Source organism: Neoarius graeffei, chromosome 24 (assembly GCF_027579695.1).
Source record: "Neoarius graeffei isolate fNeoGra1 chromosome 24, fNeoGra1.pri, whole genome shotgun sequence".
Classification (NCBI taxonomy): Eukaryota; Metazoa; Chordata; class Actinopteri; order Siluriformes; family Ariidae; genus Neoarius; species Neoarius graeffei.
Genome location: NC_083592.1, coordinates 15,362,217 through 15,381,350, shown reverse-complemented (window position 1 = coordinate 15,381,350; position 19,134 = coordinate 15,362,217). Strand labels below are relative to the sequence as shown.

Genomic DNA, 19,134 nt, shown 5'->3' with positions numbered 1-19,134 from the left:
CACTACCAATTTTGTTTGACGCCATTTACGTTCCAATTTTCGAGTGGTCTGTTTTAATGTGCGAGTGTCATCATTATACCAGGGTGCTAATTTTTTGTCTCTGACCATTTTCCTTTTTAGAGGAGCTACATTATCTAAAGTATGGCGGAATGTTGACTCTAAGCATTCAGTTGCCTGATCAAGTTCTGCAGCGGCTGACAGTGACCCAATCAAAGTTGACAGCTCTGGGAGATCATTTATAAAGCTCTGTGCAGTAGTTGACGTGAAAGTACGTTTAATACAGTAGCATGGTGAGGTGCATATATTATTACTCAGACATATTTTGAATGAGATGAGACAATGATCTGAGATAACTTCAGACTGTGGAAGTATGACTATATTGTCTACGTTTAATCTGAATGTTAGTATTAGATCAAGGGTGTGACCACCATTATGGGTCGGTCCTATGACATTCTGCTTAATCCCGACTGAATCTAAGATGGACACAAACGCTGTTTTTAAAGGGTCTTCTGGGTTATCGAAGTGAATATTAAAATCTCCGACAACTAAAGCTTTGTCTAAGGAAATAACCAGATCTGAGATAAAATCTGCAAATTCAGAAAGAAACTCAGAATATGGCCCCGGGGGCCTGTAAATAATAAGCAATGGAATTAACTGGGTAGACTTATTTTTCGAGGCTACATACATTATATGAGTATGAAGAACTTCAAATGTATTAAATTTATAACTAGGTTTTTGTGTTACACCTAGATAATCATTATAAATAACCGCGACGCCTCCTCCTCTGCCAGTTAGACGAGGCTGGTGTATATAACTGTATCTAGGAGGACTTGCTTCATTTAATGCTATATATTCATTTGGCTTAATCCATGTTTCTGTTAAACACAGTACATTAAACTCCTGATCAGTAATGAGTTCATTAACCATTAGCGCTTTAGATGTAAGAGATCTAATATTTAATAGCCCCACCTTTAGATCAAAGGTGCTGGCAGCAGCTGTACAGTCAGTATGATCTAATTTTATATTGATTAGGTTACTGGAACAAACTCTCTGAAAATTTCTACCTTTTTGTTGAGCTCGGGGAACAGACACAGTCTCGATGTAGTGGGCCCTGAGTGACGACTCTGTGCAGCTAGCAGACAGTCGGTTTAGCCTGTTTGTCTACTCCCTGGCCTTGGCTCTGGATTGTCAGAAATTAATTAGGCCTGTTCTGAGACTATGACCTATGCTGCAGGAAATGAGAGCAGCACCTTCCCGAGTGGGATGGATACCGTCCCGCCCTAACAGGCCAGCAGTGCCCTCAAAATTAGCCCAATTATCTATAAAGCCCACACTGTTTTCAGAGCACCACCTGGACAGCCAGCAGTTCAGCGACCATAACCTGCTGTAAGCTACATCGCCACGCCGCATTGGGATGGGCCAGAGCATACTACAGCATCGGACATCGCCTTCGCTAATTTAAACACCTCTACAAAGTTACTCTTAGTAACCTCAGACTGACGAAGGCGTATATCATTAGCTCCTGCATGGATAACTATCTTTGAGAACCTGTGCTTGCCTAGGACCCTAAGATTACCTGCTATGTCCGGCGCCCTGGCTCCCGGTATACACCTGACTAAAGCTGCTGGTGCCCCTAAAGGCTGAGCTAATTTCACGTGCTGTATGATAGAGTCCCCTATAACCAGAGCTCTTTCAGGTTTCTCAGTGGGTGCATCACTAAGGAGAGCAAACCTGTTCAACACGTGACGCGGAGAGGAGTGGTGTTCCCGTGGGCGAGCCTCAGTGGTAGCTTTGGCTCTACGCTTATGCCGCTGAGCCGTCACCCATTCGCCCCGCTGTAAGGGCTCTAATGCCGGAGTTGGGGGATTGCTAACTCCACCTAGGGCGTCCAGACTTTCCCTAACAGAAACTACACTGTTCTCACGCTCACTAACCTGCTCTAAAGCCTGGACACGCGCTTCTAGCGCTGTAATCTTCTCCGTCAGAGAGCTAACTAATCTGCACTTATCACAAATAAAGCTAATAAAGCTATCGCTAGTGATGGAGGAAGAATGACTAAACATCCTGCACTCAGCACACTGAACAGACTGAAGGTGTGCCGTGATGAAAAGATTCACGTACCTTAAATGAAGATCTGTTGATATTAAAGCAGATCAGATGTGGATGGCCTCCGCTTGTGGTCTTTACACAGGAGGAGAGAAAAAGAAAGCTTCCGGTCTTGGCGTTCTTCCGAAAAAAGAAAGAGAAAAAACCAGGGGAAAAAAAACTGGCAAAAGGAAAGCGAAAGTGAAAAGTACAAAAATGAAAGCGACAGTACAATCGCTTTCAATAAAAGCGACAGTACAATCGCAGTACAATAGATGAATGCTGATTTTAGATGCAGTACCATCTGAAGGATCAGAGATCACAGGTGTTCAGCTTAGGCTTGCGCCCTTTACGTACCAAAATTCCTCCAGATTCTTTGAATCATTTCCTGATATGATATTATGCACCGCAGAAGGTGAAATATCCAAATCCCTTCCTATCTTTCTTTGAGGAACATTGTTTTTAAACATTTCAATAATTTTCTCACGCATGTGTTGATAAACTGGAGATCCTCTGTACATCTTTGCTCCTCAAAGACTAGGCCTTTCCTGGATACTGATTTTGTACCAAATCATGATTACAGTCACCAGTTTCAAATCACATCATTATGTAATTGTTATACCTCATTACTAACCCTAAATTGCCCGTCCCAACTTTTTTTGGAATGTGTTGCAGGCCTGAAACACAGGAATGGATGGATATTAACAAATGAATGAAGTTAACCAGGCAAAATATGAAATATCTTGGGTTCATACTGTCTGCAATGAAATGCAAGTCAAAGTAAATTTAGAAATCAGTGCTTGCTTCATACCGTCCCAACTTTTTCTGATTTGGGGTTGCATATCAGAGCTTGAGTCATCTACGTGTGTGAACTCATCTATGAATTTGTACGCTATCATTAAGGAACAAAATCAACCCACGATACCATCTTTCCAGAGAGAGGAGGAGAAAAGTGGAGAGAAGGAGGGAAGATGTTCACTACACAAATTAAATTTTTTTTTTGTGTGCAAATCCTTCACATAGGCATGAGCGGCTGTGCCACTCTCAGTGCGGCATAGAGGCAGCTGGTCTTCCTCACTTCCCTTCTTTCCATCTTCTTTACTTCATTTCTCTTTATTGCTTTGTGTACTGGAGTGAACGTCGGGATCTCCGAGAAGCACAGAGAACACATCTGTGCATCAGTAAGTGTTTTTTCCTCTTCAGATGAACCTAGTTTTAGTTAACCTTTTCTCTAGAGTGCAATTTAAAAAAAAAAAAACAGGAATCATCTCAAATCATTAGTTTATTTGCAGCAAAAATGACTGGACTCTGCTTTTAACTTTCAATCTTTTAAATCCCAGAATTTACTGTGGATCAGGTGCAAAATTGTATGCACAATGTACTAGTGTGGGCTTTTTACACTTGGTTTAATTTTTCTTAATTCCCACCTTTCCACCAAATATAAATCGAGTACACTCCCAGTACGTCTATACTCGTCCAGTTCCTATATTTAAATAGTTGACGGTATGTTTTGTTTTGTAGCTGTTATCCTGGGTTAAACGACTTGTAAAACAAAACCTGGGTCTTCTGGATCAAATACATGTGTAGAATGAAAGCCTCTGTTGGGTTAAACCTTCTTAAAACTACATTTGACTTGTCTAGAAAATCCTAATCCACCTCGGTTACCTCACAAGGCAAGCTATATGTTTAATGGGTCCTTTTCCTGAGTCAACCTACTTCTGAAACTATATTTATTTTATCTAAGCAATATCACACAAAGGGAGTGCTGGTGCACTGAATATCAGCATGGCTGTGATTCAGTCGCAGTAGCCGTCGCTCATTACAGCATAACCTTGAGTGTGATATTGCTTTGATGCAACAGATCGATTAAACAAGAAATGAATATCGAGTGAGTGACATTTTAGTCACAATATGGCCAAATGTTGTTGTTTATTTTTGCTCCCCTAGTGGAAGCAGATCCTGAAGAAGCCATACTCACTTTATAGCTAGCTCGCTCATGTTGTTTTGTACATTCCAGTTGAAGGTACTTCTGGTAAAATTGGCTTCTTTTCTTCCTTTTCATCTTCATCTGATGAGTTTTTATATTTTAACTCATAAGTTATATTCTTGAAAAGTACCATTTGCTATGTCTGCTGATGACGTTGCTAGCACTATTGTTCCAACCGTGTCGAACTAGGAAATGGAATTTTATTTTACTTACAGTGAAACATCCAAATGCAGAGATGTGAAACAGCAGCACTCTTAGACCCTCTCGACCAGTCAGATTAGTGAACTGGAATTAACTGTTGTATAAAAATATATAACTAAAATTCTCCTGGAAAGCACAGTATTGTCCACATAGAACAGTTCTTTTAGATGAACTCTAATTCATATAAATTTGTCCAAAAAAAATACATTTGTCCCGGATCGTCACGTTCTTTCGGGTTGACTCATAGGGTAGAACCAGAAATCTGAGTTAACTCATTTAGAGAATCACAGTATGGTTGACTCACTTGTTAAATGAGATTACTGACTGGAAGAATGATAGCTCTGAATTTATCTCATCTGTAGAATGATGTGACCTCAGTTAACGGTATTGGTGAACTCAACAGTAGGATGATAATTATCATGAGTAACCTTCCTGGTACATTTATAGCTTTCTGGGTTTAACTCAGTTCTAGAATGATATTTTACTTTGGTGAGCTCTGGAGGTAAAGACATCTGTGGAATGGGTTCAATCACATGGAGAGAGAGTTTACAAAATAAATTTCTGGCAAAGATACAAATCAATGCAACTAAAAATCAAACTGGACTACTCTTTTTTTTTTAATGAGTTACTTAATTCCACGTGATGCAACGATTTTTATAGGAATACTTTTTCATATGCCATGCTAGCCGCTAGTGTTGTAGGACTCGAGACTGGTCTCAAGACCACTTTTTGAAGGTCTCAGGCTCACCTCTGAATTGACTGCATTTTTACTTGGTCTTGTCTCGGTCTTGGATATAGAGACTCAGGATTTTATTTCAAGACCGGTCAAGACCACAACTGTGAGGATTTCACTAAATTCCCTGTGCATTGTCTGATTTACAGTGGGGCAAAAAAGTATTTAGTCAGTCACCAATTGTGCAAGTTCTCCCACTTACAAAGATGAGAGAGGCCTGTAATTTTCATCATAGGTACACTTCAACTATGAGAGACAGAATGAGAAAAAAAAATCCAGAAAATCACATTGTCTGATTTTTAAAGAATTTATTTGCAAATTATTGTGGAAAATAAGTATTTGGTCAATAACAAAAGTTAATCTCAATACTTTGTTATATACCCTTTGTTGGCAATGACAGAGGTCAAACGTTTTCTGTAAGTCTTCACAAGGTTTTCACACACTGTTGCTGGTATTTTGGCCCATTCCTCCATGCAGATCTCCTCTAGAGCAGTGATGTTTTGGGGCTGTCATTGGGCAACACGGACTTTCAACTCCCTCCAAAGATTTTCTATGGGGTTGAGATCTGGAGACTGGCTAGGCCACTCCAGGACCTTGAAATGCTTCTTACGAAGCCACTCCTTTGTTGCCCGGGCGGTGTGTTTGGGATCATTGTCATGCTGAAAGACCCAGCCATGTTTCATCTTCAATGCCCTTGCTGATGGAAGGAGGTTTTCACTCAAAATCTCACGATACATGGCCCCATTCATTCTTTCCTTTACATGGATCAGTCGTCCTGGTCCCTTTGCAGAAAAACAGCCCCAAAGCATGATGTTTCCACCCCCATGCTTCACAGTAGGTATGGTGTTCTTTGGATGCAACTCAGCATTCTTTCTCCTCCAAACACGACAAGTTGAGTTTTTACCAAAAAGTTCTATTTTGGTTTCACCTGACCATATGACATTCTCCCAATCCTCTTCTGGATCATCCAGATGCTCTCTAGCAAACTTCAGACGGGCCTGGACATGTACTGGCTTAAGCAGGGGGACACGTCTGGCACTGCAGGATTTGAGTCCCTGGCGGCGTAGTGTGTTACTGATGGTAGCCTTTGTTACTTTGGTCCCAGCTCTCTGCAGGTCATTCACTAGGTCCCCCGTGTGGTTCTGGGATTTTTGCTCACTGTTCTTGTGATCATTTTGACCCCACGGGGTGAGATCTTGCGTGGAGCCCCAGATCAAGGGAGTTTATCAGTGGTCTTGTATGTCTTCCATTTTCTAATAATTGCTCCCACAGTTGATTTCTTCACACCAAGCTGCTTACCTATTGCAGATTCAGTCTTCCCAGCCTGGTGCAGGTCTACAATTTTGTTTCTGGTGTCCTTTGACAGCTCTTTGGTCTTGGCCATAGTGGAGTTTGGAGTGTCACTGTTTGAGGTTGTGGACAGGCGTCTTTTATACTGATAACGAGTTCAAACAGGTGCCATTAATACAGGTAACGAGTGGAGGACAGAGGAGCCTCTTAAAGAAGAAGTTACAAGTCTGTGAGAGCCAGAAATCTTGCTTGTTTGTAGGTGACCAAATACTTGTTTTATCGAGGAATTTACCAATTAATTCATTACAAATCCTACAATGTGATTTCCTGGATTCTTTCCCCCATTCTGTCTCTCATAGTTGAAGTGTACCTATGATGAAAATTACAGGCCTCTCTCATCTTTTTAAGTGGGAGAACTTGCACAATTGGTGGCTGACTAAATACTTTTTTGCCCCACTGTATTTGTTAACACTGTGATTAGATATGAAACTTCCTGCTTCAAATGCAACCACTAACGTGACTCATTGCTAATTTGAAATTTTTCTTCCTGTTAATGGCTGTCACCCCTCCCCCTTCACACCCACTGGTCTGGTCCTAGTCTTGACTCGGTCTCACCCTGCCTTGGTCTTGGTAATGACTTGATCTCGGTTCAGGTGCTACAACACTACTACCCTACCCCCAACCCATTTCTACACCCATGCATTTCATTGTGTGCTTTGAAGAAGAGTAGGCCTTCATCTCCTTTCTAAACTATGCCAAATGCCCCACACTCAGATTGGACTGGAATGACAGAGCTGAAATTTTCAGCATGTAATTTAGCTCAGTTCTTTCCTCTGGTTTTGGACTGTGCTGCATTCAACATACAGGAGACACCCACACATTAGATCCAGGAGCTCACAGCAAACCTCTCATTAGGATTTGGTTTACATCTTACGTGCTCTTTATGGCTAATTAATGGACAAGAACTCTAGATCGTGTTTTCAGTGCATATATGGTCCCAGTAAGTGTTGCTCCTGTTAGTAAAGAACCCCTTTTGTCTTTGTTTTATTCATGTATTTTTGGTCTGAGTGTCTAAACCACATATCCTGTATGTGGATAGAATTATGGTGGAAAATATGGTTTGACCTGAGTAGGTCGGCTTCCTCTTTTCACCAAGCCTGAAACTGCACATCTGTTGTAACTCGGATCTTCTTATTGTTGTTCAAATAATGTTACTAATGCATGCACTACATCAGTATGCACATGTTTAGCATATATATATGGACTAGTATGTCTGAGACTTGATCCTTAAAAACAATACAGCAGCTGCACTTAGCTTTTTACAGTGCACTGTGGTTAGACTCGAGCTTGGTTAGGAGAATAGAAATAGTTCCTCTGGTCTGGTTTATTGCAGCTGAACTAAAATAGCTAGAAAATACATGCTCAAGGCAAAAGTCTCCCACACTGTATACGCTCTCTCTCTCTCTCTCTCTCCCCAGCTGTCTCGCTCTCTGTCTGAAAAGGAAATGAAAACAAGTGAGGATAAACCAAGAAAAGAGAAAGAAATCACTCAAACTTTCCAGACCCCATAAATTTTATATATATAATTTTATATCAAAGTAAATCTCATTTTATATCAAAGGTATGAAATGTTAGGTTGTTTGTTTCCCCCGAAAACTGTGCACCATCTACAGATAAATCTATTTATCTATCTATCTGTCTGTCTTGTACGTCTCACTCTCTTTAGTGTGGTGAGCTGGTGGTAGCAGTCAGGGGGAGAAATTACAAACCAGGCCTCGACTTGTACCATCTCCACCCCAAATAAGTAATGGCCTGCAATAACTAAAATAGATTTAAGACAGAGCCATGAGGAAAAACTACTGTGGATACTGTAGCGAATGTGCGTCATAGATTTTAACATATATATTTTGTGTTCGTATGGAACATTATCCAAATGATTGTATTACAGTACCTTGTATAAGTATTCACCCCTTTGCACTTCCCCACATTTTGAAGTTTTACAATCTGGAACTGAAATAAACTTATTTGGGATTTTATGTCATGAATATTGACAAAATCCTAATTTTGAAGTGCAGAAAAAATTTTATTTTGCAAAATTATTTACAATTTTACAAAAAAAGAATGTAACAGTTGTAAATATATATGTATTCACCCTCATCACAATGAAATGGCTAAGTTAGTTGAACAGAGTCCATCTGTGTGCAAGTAAGTGTCACATGAGCTCAAGGGTAGTCCATCTGTAAGGCCCTACAGGCAAACAAGGAGCTATCAAAATACGTCTGAGACAAAGTGCTGGTCAACTGGAAGGGCACACGGTAGAGTTCATACCTTCATCAAGCCACATATTATCAATATCAAAATCAAATCACTTGAACCGAGGATAATACTAAAGCTGTCCACCAAATTTCATCCAAATCCGTTCACTACTTTTTGAGTTACGTTGGGAACAGACAAAACAAACAAACAAAAAACAACCCTGGATCAGCATACATATCTGGATTTGTATCAAAATCTGATAAATTGTTCCTTGGCCCAAAGCTCACCTTTCCTCCAAATTTCATCAAAATCCATTCACTACTTTCAGAGTTACATTGGGAACAGACAAACACACAAACAAATGGAGGCAAAAATATAACTTTCTCCAACAAAGTTGGTGGAGGTAATAAGGGTTTGGTTATGAAAAAAATCCCAACATTTCCAGAGTACAATAAAATCCATTATTAAAACTCAAAAGAATATGGCACACCCATGACTTTGCCTTGAGTCGATTATCCACCAAAAGTCTTGGTGAGGGGGGGTATTAGTCAGAGGAACTAGAGTTCATGAATAACTCTGGAGGAACTGGACAGATCCACAGCCAAGATGGGAGAAGATGTTCACAGAACATCTACAACCCCGATTCCAAAAAAGTTGGGACAAAGTACAAATTGTAAATAAAAATGGAATGCAATGATGTGGAAGTTTCAAAATTCCAGATTTTATTCAGAATAGAACATAGATGACATATCAAATGTTTAAACTGAGAAAATGTATCATTTAAAGAGAAAAATTAGGTGATTTTAAATTTCATGACAACAACACATCTCAAAGTTGGGACAAGGCCATGTTTACCACTGTGAGACATCCCCTTTTCTCTTTACAACAGTCTGTAAACGTCTGGGGACTGAGGAGACAAGTTGCTCAAGTTTAGGGATAGGAATGTTAACCCATTCTTGTCTAATGTAGGATTCTAGTTGCTCAACTGTCTTGGGTCTTTTTTGTCGTATCTTCCGTTTTATGATGCGCCAAATGTTTTCTATGGGTGAAAGATCTGGACTGCAGGCTGGCCAGTTCAGTACCCGGACCCTTCTTCTACGCAGCCATGATGCTGTAATTGATGCAGTATGTGGTTTGGCATTGTCATGTTGGAAAATGCAAGGTCTTCCCTGAAAGAGACGTCGTCTGGATGGGAGCATATGTTGCTCTAGAACCTGGATATACCTTTCAGCATTGATGGTGTCTTTCCAGATGTGTAAGCTGCCCATGTCACATGCACTAATGCAACCCCATACCATCAGAGATGCAGGCTTCTGAACTGAGCGCTGATAACAACTTGGGTCGTCCTTACTCCTCTTTAGTCCGAATGACACAGCGTCCCTGATTTCCATAAAGAACTCCAAATTTTGATTTGTCTGACCACAGAACAGTTTTCCACTTTGCCACAGTCCATTTTAAATGAGCCTTGGCCCAGAGATGATGTCTGCACTTCTGGATCATGTTTAGATACAGCTTCTTCTTTGAACTATAGAGTTTTAGCTGGCAACAGTGGATGGCACAGTGAATTGTGTTCACAGATAATTTTCTCTGGAAATATTCCTGAGCCGGGCGGCACGGTGGTGTAGTGGTTAGCGCTGTCGCCTCACAGCAAGAAGGTCCTGGGTTCGAGCCCCGGGGCTGGCGAGGGCCTTTCTGTGTGGAGTTTGCATGTTCTCCCCGTGTCCGCGTGGGTTTCCTCCAGGTGCTCCGGTTTCCCCCACAGTCCAAAGACATGCGGGTTAGGTTAACTGGTGACTCTAAATTGACCGTAGGTGTGAATGTGAGTGTGAATGGTTGTCTGTGTCTATGTGTCAGCCCTGTGATGACCTGGCGACTTGTCCAGGGTGTACCCCGCCTTTCGCCCGTAGTCAGCTGGGATAGGCTCCAGCTTGCCTGCGACCCTGTAGAAGGATAAAGCGGCTAGAGATAATGAGATGAGATGAGAATATTCCTGAGCCCATTTTGTGATTTCCAATACAGAAGCATGCCTGTATGTGATGCAGTGCCGTCTAAGGGCCCGAAGATCACGGGCACCCAGTATGGTTTTCCGGCCTTGACCTTTACGCACAGAGATTCTTCCAGATTCTCTGAATCTTTTGATGATATTATGCACTGTAGATGATATGTTCAAACTCTTTGCAATTTTACACTGTCAAACACCTTTCTGCTATTGCTCCACTATTTATCGGCCCAGAATTAGGGGGATTGGTGATCCTCTTCCCATCTTTACTTCTGAGAGCCGCTGCCACTCCAAGATGCTCTTTTTATACCCAGTCATGTTAATGACCTATTGCCAATTGACCTAATGAGTTGCAATTTGGTCCTCCAGCTGTTCCTTTTTTGTACCTTTAACTTTTCCAGCCTCTTATTACCCCTGTCCCAACTTTTTTGAGATGTGTTGCTGTCATAAAATTTCAAATGAGCCAATATTTGGCATGAAATTTCAAAATGTCTCACTTTCGACATTTGATATGTTGTCTATGTTCTAGTGTGAATACAATATCAGTTTTTGAGATTTGTAAATTATTGCATTCCGTTTTTATTTACAATTTGTACTTTGTGTAGGTGCATTTGGGTAATTGAGTGATCAATCTCATTAAATCTGAAGGTTAATAATTAAAATTGAATCAGTCTCATTTGAATCATACCATTGAATCAGTCTCATATCATTAATTCACTCATGGAATCAGTCTCATTAATCAGTCTCATTAATTAATACCATTAATTTTGGTGCTTAATAATAAATTACTAAACAGCTAAATTATGGTATATTCCAAATTATTATGATCACTTACCATATTACATAAATCATATGCACCTTTTAGAATTCTTTGGAGATTGGGGACTTCAAAGATATTGGAACACAAATAAACACACGGTTTCAATAATAAATGAATTTATTATAACAAAGATAAAAATGGATAATGGCAGTTGAAATATATACAAACAGTGAGGTGTGTGTGTGTGTGTGTGTGTGAGTGAAAGGCCCTATGGCCTGAGCAGAAGGCTAGCATGGGATGCTATCTAGGTATGTTCGTGTGTGTCCATGTGGTGTAGGGATCATCACGTGGGATTTGAGGAGAACAAAGGAATTAGCCTTGTGTGGCTAAGCTAAGACAAAGGGGAGCTAGCTAAGGTGGGTTTGTGAGACATGTGGCCACGTGTGGAGGCCTAGATTAGCCTTGTGTTTAGCTAAGACAAAGGAATGCTAGCTAAGGTGTGTTTGTGTGTGTGAGAGAGAGAGAGACCTTGTGTGTGGCCTACAAAAAGGATTAGCTCTGGTAGCTAACTCCACGTGTGTTTGTAGGGGAGGAGTTGACCACGTGGTAAGGCCTATGGCCTAGCAAAAGAAAGAAGCTAGCGTGGGATGCTAACTGAGGTGTATTTGTGAGGCCTGGTGAGGCCTGTGACCACGTGTTTGTGTGTGTGTCAGGCCTGGTGACCACATGTTCGTGTAGGCCTAGATTAACCTCGTGTGGCTAAGCTAAGACAAAGGGATGCTAGCTAAGGTGTGTTTGTGAGTGGGGGAGGACCGCCACGTGTTTCTATTGCCGCTTTTCCACTACAAACGTGGCTGAGTCGGGCTGAGCCGTGCCATGTTGAGTTGAGCTGAGCGGGGCTGTTGGAGTTGCATTTCGACTACAACCGCGCTGAACCGTGCTGGCTGGAAGTGGGTGGACACATTGGGTGGAGTTAGCGAAAGTGGGTGGACATCACGTGATGTCGTTAAGCAGCGCAAACAGTGACATCAGTGATCTTTTAAGCGGTAGTCTCACGACCCGAATAGTAAACAATAAACATGGAGTCGTTAGTGTTGCTGGTCTTGGTGCTGTGGCTTGTTGTCACCGACAACGCCAACAGATACTGGCAAGAGCATATAGATGAGGCGAGGCGCATAAGGCTTCAGAAATTCTCATAATTCGTAATTCTTCTTCCGGGTTTACGGTGTTTACAGATCCCAGCGTGCTCGCGGGGCGTGTGTGGGCATGTGAGGACACTCATCCTCACCAATCAGTGCACAGGGGAGTGTCTGCTCAGGCCCCCAGCCTCACTCGGCTCGCTTTGGCTCGCTTCAGCCCCACTCCAAAACGGTGCGAGTTTTAGGGGCTAAGCAGGGCTGAAGCGAACCGAGTCGTGCTGTTCTTTGGTAGTCGAAATGCGAGCCGTGTCGGGCTGAAGTGAGCTGAAGTGAGCTGAAAAAGGGTAGTGGAAAAGGGCCACAAGGCAATACACTTAGCTCTGGATGCTAATGGGACAAAAGAAATTAGCCGTAGGCTGATTTCACTAGCTTATAACAGTACTGAATCCACTGAAACCTTGATAAGGTCAAAATGTGTGATAAGGAAATTAAAGTGTTAGTCAGGAATAAAGAGAAGCATGCACAGCCTCTGTTAAAACAACTGAGAGATTAAAACAAAACAATAATCAATTCAACACGCTGCGTGTTTATAGTGTAACAAACCGTTCCTGAGGTAAATTCACACTACTTCAATAAAAGCTAAATTCCTAAGACTAGGTTTTTTATTATGCCCAAATGCCGGTCTTACGCGAGATTATGAGAAGATGTCCCGAGACTTTCGGAGTTGTCACCGTTGCGGAGATCTCCGTGAAGCACAGGGGATTTCTTGGAAGAGGTTGAGTTCACAGGAGCCCGTAGAGACTTCTGTAGAAAAACAAAGAATTCTTGATCCGACGCTTCGTAGCTGGTGGGAAGAAAATCTTTGTAGAACAATGTGCACAGAGCTTCAGTTAAAAAAGGGTCCAGCCGCTCTCTTAACTTTGAATTAAACTGCTTTTGGGCGGCAGTTGTGACGTCACTTCTAATATGAATAAAACCGGTTGTAACTCAAGCTGAGTTTAAAAATCGTGCGACTCTGGAGTCTACCTTGGCCAAGGGTAAGAAAGAAATCGCGCTAAATCGTGGATCTTGCAAGAAAGAGGTCTTTTTGGGTTTGCTCAGGTAGAGCGAGCCTCTTTGTGTCCGTAGACCACTGGTCCCAGGACGGAAAGAGGAAGTATGGCGGATTTCGGGGTCACTTATGCTTTCCTGTAGGAAGTGACGTAGATGATCCCGCTCATGTGTGACGTAGGTCAACGCGGAAGTTGGCTGATGGGAAATGTAGTTTTTAGACGGACTGTGTATTGTACCTACATTTGTCCCAACTTTTTTGGAATCGGGGTTGTAGCCCAGAGTGATAAGATGAAAGCCATTACTGAAAAAAGTCAATATGAAGTCCCATTTGGAGTTCACTGCTCATCAGTCTGTGGATATCATACCCATAGTGAAGCATGGTGGTGGTAGCATCATGTGGTGGTGGGAATGCTGTTCAAGAGCAGGGACTGGGATACTGGTCAGGGCTGAGGGAAAGATGGATGGGCATTCAGACAGGGCAATCCTACTAGAAAAAACTGTTCTGGTCTGCAAGAGACTTGAGACTGGGGCAGTGGTTCACCTTCTAACAGGACAACAACCATAAACATACCAGTTTTAAACTGGACGGGTTCCAAACCATGAATGGCCTAGTTAAAGCACAGACCTCAGTTTGACTGAGAATCTGTGGCAAGTCTTGAAAACTACCATTCATCCACAATCTCTATCCAGTCTGACAGAGCTAAAGCAATTTTGCCAAGAAGAATGAGCAAATACATCAGGACCCAGATGTGCAAAGCTAATTGCTGGGTTTCATGTGACGTCACATCCGCCTCATTAGTTATTCAAAACTTTAGCTGGTGGTCTACCAAAGCTCAGTTGACAAAGTGTTTGTACGAAGAAGGTGCATTGCTCGCATGAAAAATGCCTTACGCTTGCATTGTTTTTGGTTGTTTGAATCGATCAAACTGTGAAACTGATAAAAGTTTCTTCAGGGTTCCCTGTGAACTAATAAAAAAAGGTGAACAAGCAAAGGATTTCACAAAAAGACGTCAAGAAAGGTGGCTTTTGAGCCTCTCACTGAAATCGAAGGGAGCCGAGTCGAAGCATGCTCGAGTTTGCAGTGATCACTTCATGAAAGGTTTGTATATCCCTCTCAGCTATGTCCTTAGTGTTTTCCAAGTACTTTTCTTGCTATGTGTCTTTATTTTATGGTACTTTTTTTAGTCACAAAGCGCTAAAGTCCCCAGCTGTTTCTTTGTTTACTCCTCACGAAGTCCATATGCATGAAGGTCGCAACAAAATTATTACCCAGCCATACAGTTACAATGTTCCGTGATCATTTCTCCATCTTGTTTAACTAAGATCCAGGTCTTTAAAGGGGTTTCTGATGATCTTTGTGAATGATTTGCCTGAGAGATAAGAGCCAACACAAGTGAGAATCAAGCAAACTGTTGTTTGTCTACACTTCAACTTGCAGTGTTTCGTTGTAAAGACATGAACAAAAAGCTTTTAAAAAAAAACCCATACTTACACGGGCAAAAACAATACAGGATTCATTCGGCAGCGACTTGATAGCGAGGTCCTTTACCCAGCCACATAGAAAAAAGTTGTAAGCCTCCATACTCTTCCACGCTTTCATCTGTTTTGCAGTGTAGAAGGACGTCTGCAACACCAGATAGTTCAAGATGTCGGGGAACTCGACTGAAGGGTAGTTTTCGAGATCATATGACAAATCCTTCTTTCCCAGACTGTAGGGGTCGATTCCATTGCACATAGCAATCTTCTGAATACAGGGAGTGCAGAATTATTAGGCAAATGAGTATGTTGACCACATTACCCTCTCTATGCATGTTGGCCTACTCCAAGCTGCATAGGCTTGAAAGCCTCCTACCAATTAAGCATACCAGGTGATGTGCATCTCTGTAATGAAAAGGGGTGTGGTCTAATGACATCAACACCCTATATCAGGTGTGCAAAATTATTAGGCAACTTCCTTTCCTTTGGCAAAATGGGTCAGAAGAGGGATTTGACGGACTCAGAAAAGTCAAAAATAGTGACATATATTGCAAAGGGATGGAGCACTCTTAAAATTGCCCAGCTTTTGCAGCGTGACCATCGAACAATCAAGCGCTTCATTCAAAATAGTCAACAGGGTCGCAAGAAGCGCATTGAAAAAAAAAGGCGCAAACTAACTGCCAGTGAACTGAGGAAAGTCAAGCATGAAGCTGCCAAGATGCCACTCGCCACCAGTTTTGCCATATTTCAGAGCTGCAACATCACTGGAGTGTCAAAAAGCACAAGGTGTGCAATACTCAGGGACACAGCCAAGGTAACAAAGGCTGAAAAACGACCACCACTGAACAAGACACACAAGATGAAACGTCAAGACTGGGCCAAGAAGTATCACAAGACTGATTTTTCTAAGGTCTTATGGACAGATGAAATGAGAGTGAGTCTTGATGGGCCAGATGGATGGGCTCGTGGCTGGATCAGCAAAGGGCAGAGAGCTCCAGTCCGACTCAGACGCCAGCAAGGTGGAGGTGGGGTACTGGTATGGGCTGGTATCATCAAAGATGAGCTTGTGGGACCTTTTCGGGTTGAGGATGGCGTCAAGCTCAACTCCCAGTCCTATTGTCAGTTTTTGGAAGACACCTTCTTCAAGCAGTGGTACAGGAAGAAGTCAGCATCCTTCAAGAAAAACATGATTTTCATGCAGGACAATGCTCCATCACACGCATCCAAGTACTCCACAGCATGGCTGGCCAGAAAGGGTCTAAAGGAAGAAAGATTAATGACGTGGCCTCCTTGTTCACCTGATCTGAACCCCATAGAAAACCTGTGGTCCCTCATCAAATGTGAGATCTACAAGGAGGGGAAACAGTACACATCTCTGAACAGTGTCTGGGAGGCTGTGGTTGCTGCTGCACGCAATGTTGATCGCAAACAGATCAAAACACTGACCGAATCCATGGATGGCAGGCTTTTGAGTGTCCTTGTAAAGAAAGGCGGCTATATTAGTCACTGATTTGTTTTTGTTTTTTTTAATGCCAGCAATGTATATTAGTGAATGTTGAGTTGTTATATTGGTTTCCCTGGTGAAAATAAATGAGTGAAATGGGTATATGTTTGTTTTTTGTTAAGTTGCCTAATAATTATGCACAGTTATAGTCACCTGCACACACAGATATCCTCCTAAGATAGTTAAAACTAAGAAAGCCCTACTCCAACTTCCAAAAATACTCAGCTTTGATATTTATGAGTCTTTTGGGTTCATCAAGAACATAGTTGTTTTTCAATAATAAAACTAATCCTCAAAAATACAACTTGCCTAATAATTCTGCACTCCCTGTATATCTAAAGCAAGTAGTAGCTTCTAGATTATGAGCATACTCTGATAAGTTATCACTAGTTGTTTGCACTATGGCAGCCGTTTAGACCACCAGCTATTTCACTTCCAATAAAACCGCTAAGAAAAGTCACGTGACTCAAACCCAGCAATAGAAACACATCCCAGAAGACAGCTGTAAATGCAGCCAAAGGTGGTTCTAACTTACACAACCATCAAATGTCGGTTTTCTTTAGTTTATTTAACCTTTGTGCCACAATAAAAAAATTTACATCTTAAAATGTTAGACTTATTGAGTGAATCAAATGTTTTTAAAAATCCAGGTTGTAATGCTACAAAATCTAGGATTGTTCAATTGAGTAAGTATTTATACAAGGAACACTGGTTGCCTGAAAGAATCAAGTGTCATAAGCTTAAAAAACAAACACACAAAAGAATTATTTCATGTAGAGCTCATATGCTGTTGGGATGTTCCTTCAGATTTTAGATACTTCTTTACTTTCTCTTTCCTGTGACTCAGATAAAAAAATGTATCTAAGCTGTGTTTGTAATAGTTAAGATCTTGCTTACATGGCACATACCAAGAATTCGGAGATATAGTCTATGCAATGGAGTACACTCTTTTTGGAGTACGCTCTAAAACGTGAAAGTTACATTCACTCAAATCTGTTAAGGGAACTGATTGTCTGAAACCTTGAAGTGTATAAATTCACTGCTTTGAGTACAGCTAACAGCTGAACTTTTTTGCTTACGTAACTTATTCTTCATTACACTTACAGCACCAGTCAAAAGTTTGGACACTTCATGTCTTAAAGTAATGATGGATGTCGTTTCTCCTTACTTACTTGAGCGGTTCTTGACATAATATGGATTACTACAGGTGTGGAATAGGGCTATTTACTGTATTTTTATTATTTACTATTTACTGTTTGATCTCAAATGCATTAAGAAGGCAAGAAACTCATCCACTAATTAACTTTTGATGAGGCATACCTGTTAATTGAAAAGCGTTCCAGGTGACTACGTCATGAAGCTGGTTACGATAATGCCAATAGTGTGCAAAACATCATCAAGGTAAACACTGGATATTTTGAAGAATCTAAAACATGAAACACATTTTTGTTTAACACACAATTCTATATACAGTGCTCAGCGTAAATGAGTACACCCCCTTTGAAAAGTAACATTTTAAACAATATCTCAATGAACAAAAACGATTTCCAAAATGTTGACAAGACAAAGTTTAATATAACATCTGTTTAACTTATAACATGAAAGTAAGGTTAATAATATAAACTTACAACCCCGCTTCCAAAAAAGTTGGGACAAAGTACAAATTATAAATAAAAACGGAATGCAATAGTTTACAAATCTCAAAAACTGATATTGTATTCACACTAGAACATAGACAACATATCAAATGTCGGAAGTGAGACATTTTGAAATTTCATGCCAAATATTGGCTCATTTGAAATTTCATGACAGCAACACATCTCAAAAAAGTTGGGACAGGGGCAATAAGAGGCTGGAAAAGTTAAAGGTACAAAAAAGGAACAGCTGGAGGACCAAATTGAAACTCATTAGGTCAATTGGCAATAGGTCATTAACATGACTGGGTATAAAAAGAGCATCTTGGAGTGGCAGTGGCTCTCAGAAGTAAAGATGGGAAAAGGATCACCAATCCCCCTAATTCTGCGCTGACAAATAGTGGAGCAATATCAGAAAGGAGTTCGACAGTGTAAAATTGCAAAGAGTTTGAACAGATCATCATCTACAGTGCATAATATCATCAAAAGATTCAGAGAATCTGGAAGAATCTCTGTGCGTAAGGGTCAAGGCCGGAAAACCATACTGGGTGCCCGTGATCTTCGGGCCCTTAGACGGCACTGCATAACATACAGGCATGCTTCTGTACTGGAAATCACAAAATGGGCTCAGGAATATTTCCAGAGAACATTATCTGTGAACACAATTCACCATGCCATCCGCCGTTGCCAGCTAAAACTCTATAGTTCAAAGAAGAAGCCGAATCTAAACATGATCCAGAAGCGCAGACGTCTTCTCTGGGCCAAGGCTCATTTAAAATGGACTGTGGTAAAGTGGAAAACTGTTCTGTGGTCAGACAAATCAAAATTTGAAGTTCTTTATGGAAATCAGGGACGCCGTGTCATTCGGACTAAAGAGGAGAAGGACGACCCAAGTTATCATCAGCGCTCAGTTCAGAAGCCTGCATCTCTGATGGTATGGGGTTGCATTAGTCCGTGTGGCATGGACAGCTTACACATCTGGAAAGACACCATCAATGCTGAAAGGTATATCCAGGT

The 19,134-nt window shown here is 41.3% G+C and overlaps 1 protein-coding gene across 1 annotated transcript in view; it reads left to right on the top strand.

Moving 5' to 3' along the window:
* Positions 1-3,184: 3,184 nt before the first annotated feature.
* tmem119a (transmembrane protein 119a) overlaps positions 3,185-19,134 on the top strand; it is a 29,799-nt gene continuing 13,849 nt past the window's right edge. The window contains exon 1 of the mRNA XM_060907617.1: positions 3,185-3,266. The gene's annotated coding sequence lies outside the window, so the exon portion shown is untranslated. The remainder of the gene's footprint in view (positions 3,267-19,134) is intronic.